General features: G+C 32.5%; 1 protein-coding gene across 2 annotated transcripts in view; it reads left to right on the forward strand.

Annotated features, from left to right (window-relative positions):
* LOC111510538 (glutamine synthetase) overlaps positions 1-17,006 on the forward strand; it is a 100,704-nt gene that overhangs the window by 25,750 nt on the left and 57,948 nt on the right. Inside the window, exon 1 of one of the 2 annotated variants that reach the window (XM_074173226.1) lies at positions 1,331-1,479. The exons of the other annotated variant lie outside the window; for it this stretch is intronic. The gene's annotated coding sequence lies outside the window, so the exon portion shown is untranslated. Of the gene's footprint in view, positions 1-1,330; positions 1,480-17,006 lie in introns of those variants that run through there. 2 annotated transcript variants of the gene reach the window in all.

A 17,006-nucleotide genomic window follows, 5' to 3' on the forward strand; every position in this document is an offset into this window, starting at 1 on the left:
TTCGAAGCGTACTTTTCATTTTTTTTTGAATATATTCAACCTATTAGCTCATCTTGAATCACATGGTGTAACAGAAAACTGATTATTGGAGGCCTTGGTAGATGACCCTGTTAATATGTGTTTGACTTTTCAGAGAATCTCTGCAAGAGTCGTAGAACCTATATCAAACATTTCATTTACAGAAAAAAATTCTTTATTTAGCTTGGCCCTGTTTGTTTGTGTGAAATTTTGTAAATGAAGTTTGACCCCCTGGTACACACTGTATAATTATAAATCCAAGATGGCCGCGGCTACAAAATGGCGGATCACATATTATTTTACAACTACCTCTATATGGGTATCAAATGACTTGACTAGTACTAGAGTAGTATAATATGAAAAAAATGCAAATTCAGTATAATCTGTACAAAAAACTTTGTTGACTCAGAATCGGGATACAAGCATGGATATCCCACCCAAGTCACCTGTTAAGGACTGTGTGGCGATAGGGTGGCTAAAAATGATACGTCGTTAGCGATACACCACCCAACTTGAGGGTTGAAACGTGCCTAGAACTGTGTGGCATTAGGGTGGACTCAGGCACATCTTGTTGTATATAATATCTTGCCCCTCTATTGGATCTCTGGGGGGGGGGGCGACCGTTATAATGTCTATTACTCGTGGGAATATCATGATAAATAATAGTAACACTAAAACAAACAAAAATAATATGAGTGAAAACATGTTTTATGCTAAACGATTTTGTTGAAAAAAAAACGATGAAAGATCACTTTGAGCTATCTATATCGTTAGTATCATTGCATAAAGTACCGTAAAATCATCATAATAGGTCATCTGCGTAGAGAAACGGTCCCAAGATGAAATCATGTGGAAAGCCTTGGGGTATGATTGGGAAATCCCGATCGACTCAGTCAATAGCCTGTAAGAAATTAAAAAATTTGCAAATTTGTTATTATTTACATATTTTATTACATTGCTTTAGTATTAACAACAAGTAGGATATGTTCTTTCTGATGAAATTTTGCAATGTTGAAGAAAGCACATGAAATGAAAATTCGCCCTTTTGGATGTAAAAAAGTGGGTCAATGTTTTGAAAGTAGTTTTGATCATTTCCTGATGATGACATCTTTGTTGATGTTTAATACATCATATTCATAAAAAGATTCTATAATGTTCTCTTCAGTCAGCTCTTATTAGTTAAAATGAGAATGAAAATCATAATTGTTCTATATTCAATCGGACACCATGCAAAACCATTACGTGATAACACACTTTGGCATTTCAAAGGCTAAGTGCAAATTAAAGAGAAATTGTAATTTATAAACACTCCCAGAATGAATGCCCGTCTAATAGGCCGACTATGTTTCACGCTATCACAAAATGATAATGTTGCAAAGATTCCGATTGAAATTGTAAATATATTCATTGCTCACTTACATATAAACAGTCGTGGTTATACCAGTTCTCTAACACACATCCGTAAGTATCGTTCTGACTCTTTGCCATATTTCAAAATACTTTTGAATGAAAGTGATTAAGTTGATTCAGCATCGTGACACGAATACTCAGACAAAGATTTTCAAGTTGATCTTTTACAAACAAAAATGACAATTCGAATAAGTACAAATTACGACTCAAAAATGTTTCCTTATAGGAAAGTTTGATAATGGAGTTAAGAAATACACTCAATTTTTTCTCACATAAATAAAAATATAATATTTTGACACGTGTTCCTTCAATCTGTACGACAAAGACTAAGTCATCAAAATTTTAAATAAGTCGAATACTACTGCCACTTTTGCAGAAGTGGCCTCATTAGGAATCACACGTTTAAAGGTAAGACCTCGTTAATCCTTAGCTCGCACAAGTTTCTCAACTTCTGAAAGTTGTCGTTCGTATGGGGGCGGCAGATGATTAACGGAAAAACAGATTTTAAACAGATTTTTTTAAAAACAGATTAGCTTTAGCATATAAGGTCAGTGGCGTGATTTCCCACCTTGTATTGAAAAAATAGAATGCAAATTTAATATAGTAGGAGACTTGAAATTGAAATTTGTCTCATCTAAAAAAAAAATAATCAGGTCAAAGTACCTCAAATTTCCATTTGGATAACACTGAAACTTGGGTAATTGAATAGTTTCTTTCCACTCTGGTGGTAAAAATGAAGTCTCTAACATAATCTAGTACGTTCTCCACACTCAAGTGTGTTCCACGTTGTGTCAACCAAATCAGCATTACATGTTTAGGATCCATACCCAATTTGAAAAACTACCTCAGTCTATAAAGTATTTGCCTCAAAAATGGATTCTAATTAACCAGTACCTGAAGTCAATATTCAAGTCAACACCACATCAGATGTCATTCTTGTCATTTTGTATGTTGGCAATAACAGATCCAGGTGGTTTTACAAATGAATAATATGAAGACCAAAATTTTCTTTTCTTGTTCATTCCTTTATTTAATGATGAGAAGTCTCAAAAACTTAGATTCTCCATTGCTTTTTTTATTGAATACTTTCATCTTATATCAGATCCTTTCATATTTTCATATTCGATATACGTAAGATACATTAGCCTCATTTACCCTGACATATGGCTATTACTACATGTAGGTACGTTGACCTGTTTTACTTGAAGCTTCTCTTTGGTTCGCATATTATTAAATAAAAATTGAACTTTGATTCCTTGTATCCTCGTCATCTAAAGTGATGCTTCCTTAAAAAATACAGTTATGATCCCTGAAGAGGTTATGATCACATGTTTCTTTTGAACTCTTTCACCTTTGTGCTGATATGTGTTAGGGGTAACCTCACTGATCCAACCACTCTTTATGAGTTGTTGAATGCTCAAGTAAATACTCTTCGTTTAGTGGAAAGAAGCAATTGCTTAGCATCAAGGTTATAAGCATAATGTGCAATATACTCAACGAACACTGCCACGAGTGATATTCAGTTTAATAACCTAATTTTCGTCACTACAGCTTGTCAAATGTAGGAAGAGCTTTCTGAATTCAGTTTTGGTCCCACTCACTAGATTTTCGTTCGTTAGAAGACTATGAGGGCGAAAGAGAGACAGTTGTCAATTGACAAGCCTTACTTATTACAAATTGAAATCCACCGCCGAGTCTGGCTGTCATTTGAATATTTCATAATAATGATCACATTTTCAAGTTGAGGTCGCATTTTCGTTTTGTGGTGTATTTCGGTCTCACTGGTTTCAAATCTGAAAATCATAGTTGTGAGTCAATTGTATCAAAGAACATTATCATCAGCTACTAGTTGGTGCACCCGGCGTCACTCTTGAAATGAGATTATGCGTTAGTTGGAAAATACTTTAGTTATAAGAGATCGAAGATCATATGTAATTGATACCCGTTCCAAGGTGGGTCGGTGTATGTATGTATTACTATTATTATTTGCGATTAACAGTACATGAAATATATATATGAGTACCCTAGTTGCGATACTATACTATATTAGTGCCCATAGTTTTAAAATAATTCCAAAACGGAAACGTTCTTACTGAAAAATCGTGAAAACTGATAAATGATCAAAAGTAATCAAGTGAAATCCCATGTTAAAACAACAAAGTCTGTAGACGGCATCAATCACATCAATCAGCCGACCGAAATTGATTAAAGGCGACGATCAGAAATAAACAACTTTTACCGTCATTCTGTATTCTGAATGATAATGAAATGAAGTGCCTTCAGGGTATTGCATTTTTGGTTCGTCTCAACTTGTTGAATTGAGTAAAAAACCAGTTTCATTCGAGATAGGAGTTCCCAGTGTTGTGTTTGTAGCCTAGATTTTTCTCAGAAAATTCCTTGTTCGGTTTCATTTATGTAAGTAAATAACACGCAATATTTCTTATGTTGATTATTAAAAATTATGAACTCGCTATCAGATAATTGTCCACGGCATGTCATAGCATATTATGAAAAAAAGGGAAAACATAACAAAATTGTTTTCGCCTTATTACATATATTCATCCATAAAATCCTGATTGAGGTTCCTGTAAACATTCTAAGTGGTTATTTCGAAATTGTAATAAACACAATAATGAGTAGATATGTGAATGATGAGAATTCAACAATCCAACTGACAACTAGAAAATATTGTTGCTGTAATATTGTGTCGGATATGAATATGAATAGTTTACCCTTTCTTAAACAATAATTCAGCTGAGGGATTGAAAACAAACTGAAAACTTAGGCATGAAAGGCATGAAAGTGATACTGAATTTTTGCAATCTTATTATATACAAATTTTCATCAACTCACATTCCTCGATCACGTTGAAAGCATTTTCATATCACAATTCCTGAGAATGATCGAAAGTTTCATGTCAGATGTGAGAGACATCGTTTCATTAACAACTTCACTCTTTTAAAATTGATCTACGTGACGCTTTATAATATATTCATCATCAAATATTTGAGTTAATAAAAATGTCAAAACGATTTCCAACACTCGTAAAATGCTGTATGAGTATTATCTGAATCCTATATCCAAACTCAAACGATCAGACTTTAATGACTTATAAATAACTTCATTGCTATGATGTCCTGTCTCACAAAACTATTGTATTGAATTGAGAAATATTTGATTTGCCTGAACTAAGATTGAAATAGGTTTTCCTCAATGTTGATTTGCATAGTTCATTCGCACATGATACTAGTAAAGTTTCTCTTCATGCTTTGTTTTCCAATCAGGAGAACTCTAACATCAAAAGAGAATCCCTCTATCTCTCTTTTGTAAATGTTCTCTACTTCCAGGATAAAGAGAGAGAGAGAGAGAAATATTCAATTTTTCTTCTCATGTGAGAGTTTACCTGATTTGATAATCAAGCCTCCTGACTCGATCCATCCCCATTCTGCAATGCAGTATTTTCAGGCAAACTGTTTCTTAGTGCTTCCAAAATGTGCATGCACTTCGAAGTTTTCTCAAAGTTGAATTTCGCATGGAGTTCTTCATCAATCTCTTGAACAACAATTTTGTTGATCAATTAGTATATGTCTTATTGAGTAATAAAATAATGATAAAAAAACTTTTAAAACAAGCTTTCATCTAAGTGCCCTAAAAAGATCAAAATTAAATTTTTATTCACATTAACCACATTCATTTATGACTTTACAGAATTGAAATTATAATAAAAGCTTGTCGCGATGTCTAGAAGAAATCTTTACATATTCAGTCAGATGAAATTTAAATTAAACATTCTGACAGATCAACTAGGTACTGCAATAAATTTCAAACCCGAAAAATCCTATGCGTGCAAAAAAATGATTCAAGGTTGAAGTTCCTCATTTTAAGCATTCACGGCACTTTTATTTAATTACAAACATTATGAATTGCTTACAAGTTTAGTAGGTGCCTACAGAATTACAAAATTTCAATTACAAATTGAAATTATCGCGACAAGCTTTTATTATAATTTCAATTCTGTAAAGTCATAAATGAATGTGGTTAATGTGATTTAAAATTTTATTTTGCCTTTTTAGGGCACTTTAATAAAAGCTTGTTTCAAAAGTTTTTTTATCATTATTTTATTTTATATTTCTCAGTTTCAATCTATAATTATCGATCAATACGAAATTCCATCTATAAAACGGAGAGTATTTCAACAGAAAAACTTAATGAACGGGAAAAACTATTATAAGGATGAACTATACTATATAGAAGTAGGTAGGTGCCTACTCCTCCGGCATACCTTATAGAAGAATTAGCTTGTTACCTTTCTTAGTCTATTCATTTCATTGATGGCGTCATTATATACATGGCCGAGTACCAGATAACTCGAACAGTCTAATTCTTCAATCAGGAGGCCTTTAGGCGATTCAAGTTAACGCTTTCATTGACAAGTTTTTCATTTCGTTTCAATTTCTCTTACTCTAACCGTCTTTTCCTTTGTGTTGATGTTTCTTCATTTCCTATAGTGTTCCCATGAGTACCGAAGAAATATTTGTCAACCCTCCCAGAGCTTCATTTACCAGGGTAAGAGCTAATATACAACAGGGTGTGCTCCGGTACCCTGAGGTGGTACGTTCACGACATCATTTTACACCCTGATGCCACTTAGTCCTCGGCACGGCCTCACCTTGACTTAGGTGGTGATTTGGTGAAAGATACGCCTGACGAAACACCGTTCCAGGTTTGATTTTGGAGTTTTCTTTCTCCTAGACGGGTTGCAAACCAATGCTAATGACGCCCATCTCACCAAATTACACAAGTCATGGCATGACTCTTGTACCTGTTGCTCACATTGCGTGATGAACCCTCTTACTCTGGGAACTTAGAGGGTGGTAGATAATAATATTATTTTGCAATGCAAATAAATATGGGTTCTTACAACCTTCTACATCATTTATTGTCTTCTTTTTAGAGTCGGGAAGTATGTATTTAAGGTAAAAGCTTCATTTTATTTTTTTTCTAGAAATATATTTTTTTTATTGAAGCCAACCCTGAATGTGGCATCTATTTCATAGTGGGCCTACCAATTGTCTATCATAAACGAATGCGTATACAAAATTTCGTGTCCCTGCTATTTACCGCGGAGGTGATCTCTCGTACGGAGCCGATCCTGGCAGCAGCATCAGATCACGTTTATGAATAGCATGCATTGTCATCGGTGCATGCAAAATTTCAGGTCAATCGGAGACTGGGAAGTGGGTCAAATTGAACTTGCAAGATTTGTTAACATACATACAAGTCAAGTTGAATAAAAGCGTTTAAAAAAGATTTTTGGCTCTCCACTTCTTCATCTTTTTACAAAAACACCTCATATGAAGTGTAGGAAACATTTTCCTTTTCTTTATCTTTCTTAATTTGATATAAAAGAATCATTCCGAGAATATCATGGTGATGTCAATGCAAAATGATTGATTGATAAAAATCAGTGTTATAATCAGTGTTATAAGTGGTTGATTTCAATTTATGACAATATATGTTTGACTGCACATATAAGTTGCTTATATAATTGATCTATACAGTGTGTCTGTTAAAAGGGCAAGGATGTGAATTTTTTTCCTTTTATTTTATTTATTTATTTTTATTCATTATATTTTTATTTATCATTTATTTATTTACTATTCATTTATTTTTTTACTTTTTTCATTCATTTATTTTTCCTTTCATTTTAGTGACTCTGTTATATAAAAGTAGCTAGTATTTCGGATTGTTTACATATTCGTTACAATAAAAAATCCGAAACCTGTTTCTGACTATTTCAATAATTTTGTTGAAACATTTCAGTTACTGAATATTAACATTCAATAACAAGAATGATACTTGTACACACGAAACAATGTGTTGGAGTCTGAGTTATTTCAATAAATATATTTGGAAAAAGTTCAGTTCAGTTCAACAGAAAATTCTAAAGGCTCGTCAAGAATTCTTCGAAGGTATCCCGGGTTTTTTCTATTTACTCGCCCTTCTTTGAGGCATGTCGTTTCGAGATCTTCACAATTGTGAATGTTTTTTAGTAGTTTACTAGTTCTGCGTCAGCGAAGTGGATTTTGATCTGTTCATTTTGTATATGTACCATTAATTGGCAAATTGAATAGTCATATTCGAAACTAGTTGTTTCAGATGGATTTTTTCTTGCAATTTGTTTCTTCAGCCTTCGGCTGAATGATAAAAATATGGATAGTTAATTATATCAGCAGTTATTTGGATTATACTTCGAATAGAACATTAATTTCTTGAAGAAATTCAATGATATTGTATGTGGTTCGAAATATTCGACTCATGGCGGAGGGAATTCTGTGGTTAGGTCTTTCAACTGCGAAGAGCGGACACTCCACCAATACAATATGTTTAAGAGTCTCGGACATTTCACATGCAAAATATTTGGTTGAGGTTCTTATATCCAAAACATTGAAAAACTATTTATGTACAAAATACAACACCTCGGAACACCACCTTTCTTTTAAAAAATCAAGTCGCCTTTACTAGGTAGGATTCCATTATTGTTATCAAGTATAACGGTATGTTATATTTTTGTGATTAATGCTTTTGTCCAAACTCTATCAAAAGCTAACTGGATGTCCCATTGGACCCTGTTTTTCATTATAAATAAATAATAATAAATAAAATATTTATTAATCCTTTCAACTATTGTTAACAATAGATAGGATAAGTCAAAAACAGTGTCATTAAGTTTTAATTGACAAACAGGACGAAACAAGCACAATGATGACTAACATAGACTATGTAAAATACACTTCGATATCATCTTAAAATTGAAAAGTATAATTCAAATTCCTCAACAGTATAGAAACATTCTCTGATAAGGAGTTCCCTAAGTCTATACTTAAAAATCGCCAGGGATCCCGCGTATTTTATTTCTTTCGGAAGACAGTTAAAAAAACGGCAGCCTGCATTGATGGGAGATTTTTTGTAATAGGACTGTTTGGGCTTGTTCAATTTGATATCACGTTTATTTCTGGTGTTGTAAGAATGTGAATCACTATTAATGGGAAATGAATGTTTGTTATTGAAAATATATGATAATATTTTTTGGGAAAGAAAGTTTTTGGCTTTCTACTACTCCATCTGATACAAAAAAAAATGGATGAGAGAATCTTCCAAAGAAAGGAAGGATTAATCAATTTGAAAATAAGTAACTCTATACGTGGATGTGTAGATCATGCAAAGAAGTAACTTTCAGACACAAACTGAAAGAAAGTCCTCCTGAAACAGCTACTTTCATATAAACATTGAATTACACGAAAGAAAAAATTCTTTCGAAACAAATACTTCTATATGAACACTGAACTATACAGAAGATACTTTTCTCTATTCAGTTTGTATATCGAACATTCGTGGAGGAATAAGAATCAGATATCATTCACATGAGTTCTACTTTGAATGAATGGTAATAAATTGTACTCACATGGAAGATTCTCTCATCCATTTTTTTGTATCAGATGGAGTAGTAGAAAGCCAAAAACTTTCTTTCCCAAAAAATTAATCACTCCTAAAAATATAACCCTTTCAAATCAAATATGATAATAGTTTTATTAAATAAATTGATGTAACCGTGAGGATCCGTTTAGTTTTGAAAACCTGTCTGCATGATTGGCGACTACTAATGTTAAAGATAAGCCTTATAATTCTTTTCTGAGCAACAAAAATTCTTGTTATGTCTGATGCCTGACCCCATACTATAATATTGTAGGAAATTGGTGAAAGGACTTCTTCACATCATAGAATAGTTATCTCAACTCCTTCGGAAGCCGACTGATTCCTCTGGTATAATCTTCGAGTTTCATTATCTTCTCCACACAAAAATAAATTGTTCATAAGAATCACATCAATGATCGTCGCCACGGTTTTGAGTAGTGACATCGGTCGATAGCTTTCGGTCTTCCACGATTTGCTGAATACTCTGCAAGTATTCTTCAAACATTTCGGTCTTATGGATATCTGGTACGCCACGCTCATTTGCTCATATTTTTTCTTGGTGATCGGCATGCGCGCAGGGCGACTATTGGAAAGTTTATCGTCCAGATACGACATTGTTGAAACCAAGCTAGATGGTGAAACAAAAACAAAGTTCTGTCAGCTATTTTCATATATTGTTGAGGTTTCTTGTGCTTCTCGTGAGTGAAAGTAATTTATTTCATATATTCATCAGTTTTTCATGTCTATAATATATGCACTGAAAATATTGTTCCCAAAAATTCACAAATAAATGACTGAAAACATAAGAAACCCTAAAACAATTAGCATAACCTATGTTTATCATCGGAAGAATTCTTCTCTATCTCTTATTATATCTCTTTCATCCAGTCAACATCTGGGACGGCTATTCATACATATCAATCAAATGCTGAAAATTTGTTAAATAACTAATTGCTGCTACGATTGCTGTAACCCACAAGGAAGGTTTGAAAAGAAATTCGACGTGGAATTATGTGCGCTATTATACATTACATTTCTTTAGTGCCATCCTCCTTTTATTTTTTGAATGGGTCAAACTCGAAAAATTGAAATTTGGTCAATTCTCAACCATTGAAAAATTGAAACGATTTTTATTTACGGTGCCACGCATAACTTTCACGAGACCGAAAGGATTTTCAATGAACGTTTTCCGAATAGTCCTATCTGTAGAAAATATTTGATGGAACTTCACAACTACCGATAGTGTACATAACAAAAAGCCCCCAGGTCATCCGTCCATTCCGGAAGAACAGCTACTGCAAATAATTGGTGACTTATTCCGTCGCGAATGTTTGTGGAGTGTCTCCTTCTACTGTGTGGAGACTTTTGAAGAGGAATAGGGATCATCCATACTAAATTAAAAAGGTATACCAATTAAATGAAGATGACCTTAATCGAAGAACAGAATTCTGCGAAATCATGACGGAAACCATTCCAAGACATCCTACCTATCTCCACAATATTTGTTTTAGTGACGAATGTACATTTTTTGGAAACGGCAATCTTCACAGACAAAATTGCCGTATTGGAGAAAATATCCAGAAAAAGTTGACGTTGGGCAGGAATATTGGAAAACCATATCGTAGGATCTCTATTTATTGAATAAAATTCAACAGGGGAACTGTATTATTTGAATATGCTGGAAACTACTGTTTACCTTCTCATCACTGAAATCATCGAAGTGAATCCTAATGAATTCGATATGAATATTGTATTCCACAAGATGGAGCACCACCACATTACTTCAGATGAATAAGAAACTATTTGGATACTAATTTTCCCGGTCATTGGAGTGGCTGTCGAGGTCCTACAGAATGGCCAGCCCGCTCGCCAGATTTGACACATTTGGACTTTTTTTATGGGGCTATTTGAAGCAAAAGGTGTACGAAACTGAAACTGCTTCAATATTGGATACACAGCAGAGAATAATAAAAATTTGTAGAGATATTGACGTTACTGTGTTCGAAAATATTCTACGTGAAATATCGGATAGGCAGTTCATATGTTTAGAAGTTCGAGGTAACCATTTCGAGCATTTTCTGAACTGACCTCTAGCTTATTAACTCATATTATGTATTTAAATGTCAATGTATTCCGGTAATTATTAAAAGTTCCGCCATTTTGTAATAGGTGAAGATATTGACATTATATTATAGGGTTGTGAAGCATTTGTCAGGAGCTACTACCTAACTAGTAACTAACTAAACCGGTTGGTATTATCTAACAACTACCTGTCTTTGTTCCTATGCTGAACTACCTGATTTTTTTCCCTCTATTTTGTAATGTTAGTAGCTATCTTTAATATTTATCTGTTTTTATTTATAATTATGACCAAATAAAAGACTGTTCGAATTAGGATATTTGTCGCTATTTACAGAACTCGTTTCGCACTTTTCAAATTCCAAGCTTTCGAAGGCATCCATAAAGCTGATGTCAAGTACCGGTTTTAACAATTTTAAAAATTTTCAACTTATCCTATTGTCGTTCTCTATGGCATGTTGAGCGACACTAGATATAGTGCGTTTGGTTTGACCAATATATTTTTCATTACAATCCTTGCAGCTTATTTCGTAAATCCAAGATTTTTCTTTTTCCAACTTATTGTCTTTCAGACTGTTCAACACTTGTTGTACGTGCAGTTTTGAAAGCCACTCTTGTATTCAATTTTTTGAATGTTCGGGCCAACCCATTGGTGTAATTGGGTTCATTTGAAAGCGCTATGAATTTTGAATCTTCCTTTTTTCGAAAAGTTGATGCATCACGAAGATACTCCCTAAATTTTTGTTTTCTATTCAATTCATCCACTATGTTGGGTGGATAACCGTTGCTGAAAGCAACGGGAATTCTTTTTCCAATAGATGTTTGAATATAATGGTTGAGAAGGCAGCAATATATTATTTTATCAGAACTGAGATTTTCTGAAGGAACGGAACTGAGGCGTGACTGAAAAGTGTGAATAGGCCTTCATGTGCTCAATGACTTTCCCAGCATTTCTGATCCTCGGTGCAGAGTTCTATCCATCACTGATCCTTTCGAAGGCAATAATAAATGCTGTGTCGGTATATCTTTGTTGTTTTTATTGCCCCCTTTTCTGGGATAATTCACCTTCATAATGTGAAAAAATGAAAATCAGTAATAGAGAATTTAGAAGAGATGTAGAAACGGCAAATTTCTAGTTTAATTCAACAAGTTACTGCATGAAATTCATTAATTCTTCTCAACTGAAAATACTGTGTTTATCAGTAACTTGTCACGTTTTATAATTTCAACAGAGCTAAGAATTTTATAGGGCACTTATCTCGACATTTGAGATACCCAAATCTAGCTTCGTCTGCAGAATTTAAATTCAAATATTTTGCATTTTTTTCGCATGTTGCTTCATTTCTTAAACTTCTACGACAGATCTCAGAAAAAGTCTGAATAGTCTCGAAAAAGTTCAATAGAAACTCGTATTACTCCACAAAAAATATATTTTATTCATTATCCCTTTCGTCTTTCACTGTAACTGCTCTTGTAGATCTATCTTGTGGGATATAAATGTTTTTCCCTTCCTTTTCAAGTTTTTCTCTTACTGCGAGTATATTGTTTTGTGTTAGTCATATGTATCTTCATTGATTCTATAACTTCATTCTAATGTTTACAGAAAGCACTTTCAAAGAAATTTATTACTGATGAATATATATTAAAGTATTCAATTTCAATTGAGGGGGTTATATTTTTAGGAGTGATTAATTTTTGGGAAAGAAAGTTTTTGGCTTTCTACTACTCCATCTTGATACAAAAAATGTGTATTTTCTATATTGTTATCCAATTTGGTACTGAAGAGCCTTAAGGCAAGTGTCTTACGGCAAAACATGGATGTCTACCAGTGAGGATGACAGTGGTCCATGTAAGTGCAATTTGTTACCATTCATTTAAAGTAGAATCTGATTTTATTTCATAACGAATGTTTGGAATACAAACTGAATAGAGAAAAGTATCTTCTGTATAATTCAGTGTTCATATAAAAGTATTTGTTTCGAAAGATTTTTTTTCTTTCGTGTAATTCAATGTTTATATGAAAGTAGCTGTTTCAGGAGGGCTTTCTTAAAGTTTCTTCTTTGCATGATCTACACATATATGTATAGAGTTACTTAATTTCAAATTGATTACTTCCATCCTTTCTTTGGAAGATTCCCACATTTTTTGTATCAAGATGGAGTAGTAGAAAGCCAAAAACGTTTTTTCCCAAATATTCAATTTCATTTGTCCTTTTTTATATACTTTTGTTGTTCAAATATTGATCTCATTGGTTCATTTTGACCATGTGGAACGAGATTAGTTGAATCTAATCCAGTTCAATGAATGTTATATATTATTAACTCTCAGGAAATTACTTCAGCAGAGCAATTAACTCCAGGAAATAAATAAGCACAATAATAAAATAAATATTCATAATTTTTTTCAATGGTGCAAGAATATTAACGATGAATTTTCTTTGGTGAGTTATTTATTCATGCATGCATAATTGTAATATTTATTTGAAAGTGGTCGACAATTTTAATGATGAATATTAAAAGTTCGGACTCCAATGAATGAAATGTGAAATTCACTATAAATATCAAAAATAACGACCGAATTATGCAGAGAGTTAGTTGAAATATGAATAATGTCGAATAGAAAACAATTGGACAAAAATGAATCAGCATTGGATATAAAAATTCAAATGAATATAATAACTCCAAATTGTGAAAAAACTATTGTGAATTGAAATGAAAATGAATCATTAATGGGTTTAACAATAAATTACAAACAATGCAAACAATGAAATTGAAATAAAAGTAAAGTAGAATAACCGAGATAAACGAATCATTTTAATTCCAGGTCAAAATAACTTTTCTTTACAAGTCAGCGTTCTTACTTCTTTATTTTTATACTCTATGCTTATTTATCTTTGCTCAATTTTTTTCTCTCCTCTATTATTTTTTTTATATTATTTTGCTTTGGTTTTCTCTACACAAATTACATGGATGGTACTTTATAACATTGTACTGTACTTCTAGAAGTTATTGAGATCAATGGCCACTACATTCATGTATCATTTTGTTCTTTACTCAATCAATTAAAGGATACATAGACTGTTTAGAAATGTGATCAACATTGCTAAAGCCGAAAAAATTATGATAAAAACCAACTAAAAGTATCATAAATTCGGAAATATCCATTCATAGTCTGTGAGGAAGTTTTCTCTGACCCTACAATGTTTAAATATAGTGGTTTCCACAAATTCAGCTAACCAAACCTACCAAAGAAAAACAAATAAGAAAAATGGTTAAAGCATTTGCTCTTCGGAGATGCCAGTGAAGTGCAAGATTCTTTTGTTAACGATCTTATGGCAGACCTTCCGATGGTACAAAAGCTTCAAGAAATGGCGGACTATTCAGTAGAAAATTATATTGATAACAATTCGATATTTCCACCTGATATATGGGCAAGTAATACATCGTATTTAGGCCTTACTGGAAATCCCTTTGACTTTTTTAAGGCATAATTCGGCAATAATTTCTATCATAGCCATCCGAATATAAATATGTTTGTGAGCAATTTGGTAAGAAACAAAACAAATGTTCATATCAAAATCAAAAGTGCAAGCCTTCTCGTTTCAGTAAAAAGCAACAGTCAAAATAGCGGAAACATTGTTGTATCATAAATTGAAGACTTGAGAAATGGTTTAATTATGAAGTACCTACGAATTTGACCCATAAATATAATATCTAGTATATGAAAAATAGTCATATTAACGTAGAAGTAAATAGTATTTACGTTTGGGCCTATGTGTAAATAAAATGTATGGTTTTTGGACATTATGTTAATAATTAGTCACCTACACAAAATTTCAACTAGATTTTGAAATATCTAATACGCGTTTATTAAATAATAAGCAAGATAACTGCAGTGATTTATAAACGAAAACCTGTTTGACTAGTCTGGTGCTGAGTAGTTTTCGCAAAGTAAATGATGGATGTGCCTCCATTGTTGAATATCTCAATAAATAGGAAAATATCGTAATCAAAAATTTTATATAGATGTCGCATAATGGCTAATTTCCAAAAACATGAAAGTCGTGTATAAAACTATTCCACGGTCAATCATGGATTGGTTTGTATTTGTAACTATTTTCTATTTCTAAGCACAGTAAAAAGTATTCAGACCCTTTCATCAGATTTATCAGCCATAACTTTCGGAAAAGAAAATCGCATCCTTCCGGTATTGAAAACTACCATTTGTGTCACCTAAAAGTGACACGTATTTTTATTCAAAAGTATCAAGAAGTTACGTGTTAACGTTCAAAAATGGGAGACAATGGGGGAGCAGAGTAGTCGGTATCTTAAACCAACTTGTTTTTTTTCTTGATGTATTTTTGAAACACTCTGTACACATTGAGAGATCGCACGTTGAAACGTTAGATCCCCTTCAAACTGTTATGTTTCTTCTCAAATGATGTATTTTGTCACACTTCGATGCTACGTTTTCTTTTTTTACGCTGCACATACCCGGTATACCTCGATGTTTTTTCTTTGTTTTTTCTTTAACGTTGGTAGCCATATTTTCTTCTTTGATGCTGCACACCCTGTATATTCCACGCATGGTCGCCATGTTTTTTTTTTCAATCCGATTTTCATTCATCATTGTTATTATACCATTATTTTTATAATTCAACCACGCTGTTATCATTCAACTGAATCTCTCCGATACTCATTCTATCCTTCTATGCTTCGATTACGTCGTACATGTTTCTTTCCCACTCACTGACGTAACGATGTCCCCCAAGGAATACGCCATAGAAATCTCGTAGTTGCTCTATTAGTGAGACTTCACAACGGTCAAAAACAATATCTTGGATTCCAAATTAATGCATATAATTAAATAATTTGCAATATTGAAGACAATATTTTTTCATGTGATCGCGAAACGTATTTTCAAATTAAAATAATTAATGTACACTTCTGATCATCGAATCAATAACTTTGTTTTTTTTTAATATTTTCTACTAAAAAGGCCATCTTTTTAAGAGTTCCATAATTCTAGATAGGCCCTAAGATTATCATTATATAATTCCTATAATTCCATTATATTATTCCTATAATTCCTAGTAGATGAGCTGGCAAAATATATCCAGTGAAATGATAGTTATAGGACATTCAGTTTGTGTTAGAATTTCAAATAGGAAAAAGAATAAAACAAGAAGTGGTTCTTCATAGACCTGGAAAGATGAAAAAACTGAAATGTACTTCTCAAAAAACTGTACATAATCGACCTCGTTAGATCTTGCATAACCAAAAATATGATTTTGCTATTCGACAGTCTGTTTGAAAAAATTAATATTATTTCGAAATGATATATTCATACTCTGAATGACTAGGTTAAGAGATAACTGATATCTGAAAATTACATTTTATAATTTTTCATGATATTATTTTCTCTTTCAGAAAACGAAAATTCAAACACAGTTTATATTCGATTACAATACCAACTCTGCTTTGTTTACTCAGTTTAAGTAATCTGTATTGATTTACAAGAAGTTTCTTATCAATGAAAAGTTTATTTTTATATTTATTCATTTTTGAATTCCATACAATTGAATTATCAGGAGGAAACCAATGAGGTCATTCACCTTCCAGTTTTGATTAGAAATCAATTATTTGATGAAGTTGATAATGACAATCATAATTATGGAATCATGTAACAAAAATTTGTGGCAAATAGGTGAAAGTGTATTTTATATAAAAGTTTTCGAAAAAAACGATTAGGTACTGAACTTGGAAAAATTACCCTTTTTATTGTTCTTTGAAATTTTTATATGTCCGCGTTTCATGTATGTTTGAATATCTGTTTCATCAACCCAGTATGAAATTCAAAATACCTAGTGTAGCTAAATAACTATCATATATAAAACGACTATAGCTTATATAAGCCAAATCCATATCTGGAAGATGCAATAATGAATTTCTCGGATATTTTTATTTCAATGCTCAAACAACACTTGTGATAATTTCACCATATAATTTATCAAATTCTACCTT

This window comes from Leptinotarsa decemlineata, unplaced genomic scaffold, assembly GCF_025532065.1.
Source record: "Leptinotarsa decemlineata unplaced genomic scaffold, Ldec_3_MD MMD2_tig00000218_RagTag_RagTag, whole genome shotgun sequence".
NCBI lineage: Eukaryota > Metazoa > Arthropoda > Insecta > Coleoptera > Chrysomelidae > Leptinotarsa > Leptinotarsa decemlineata.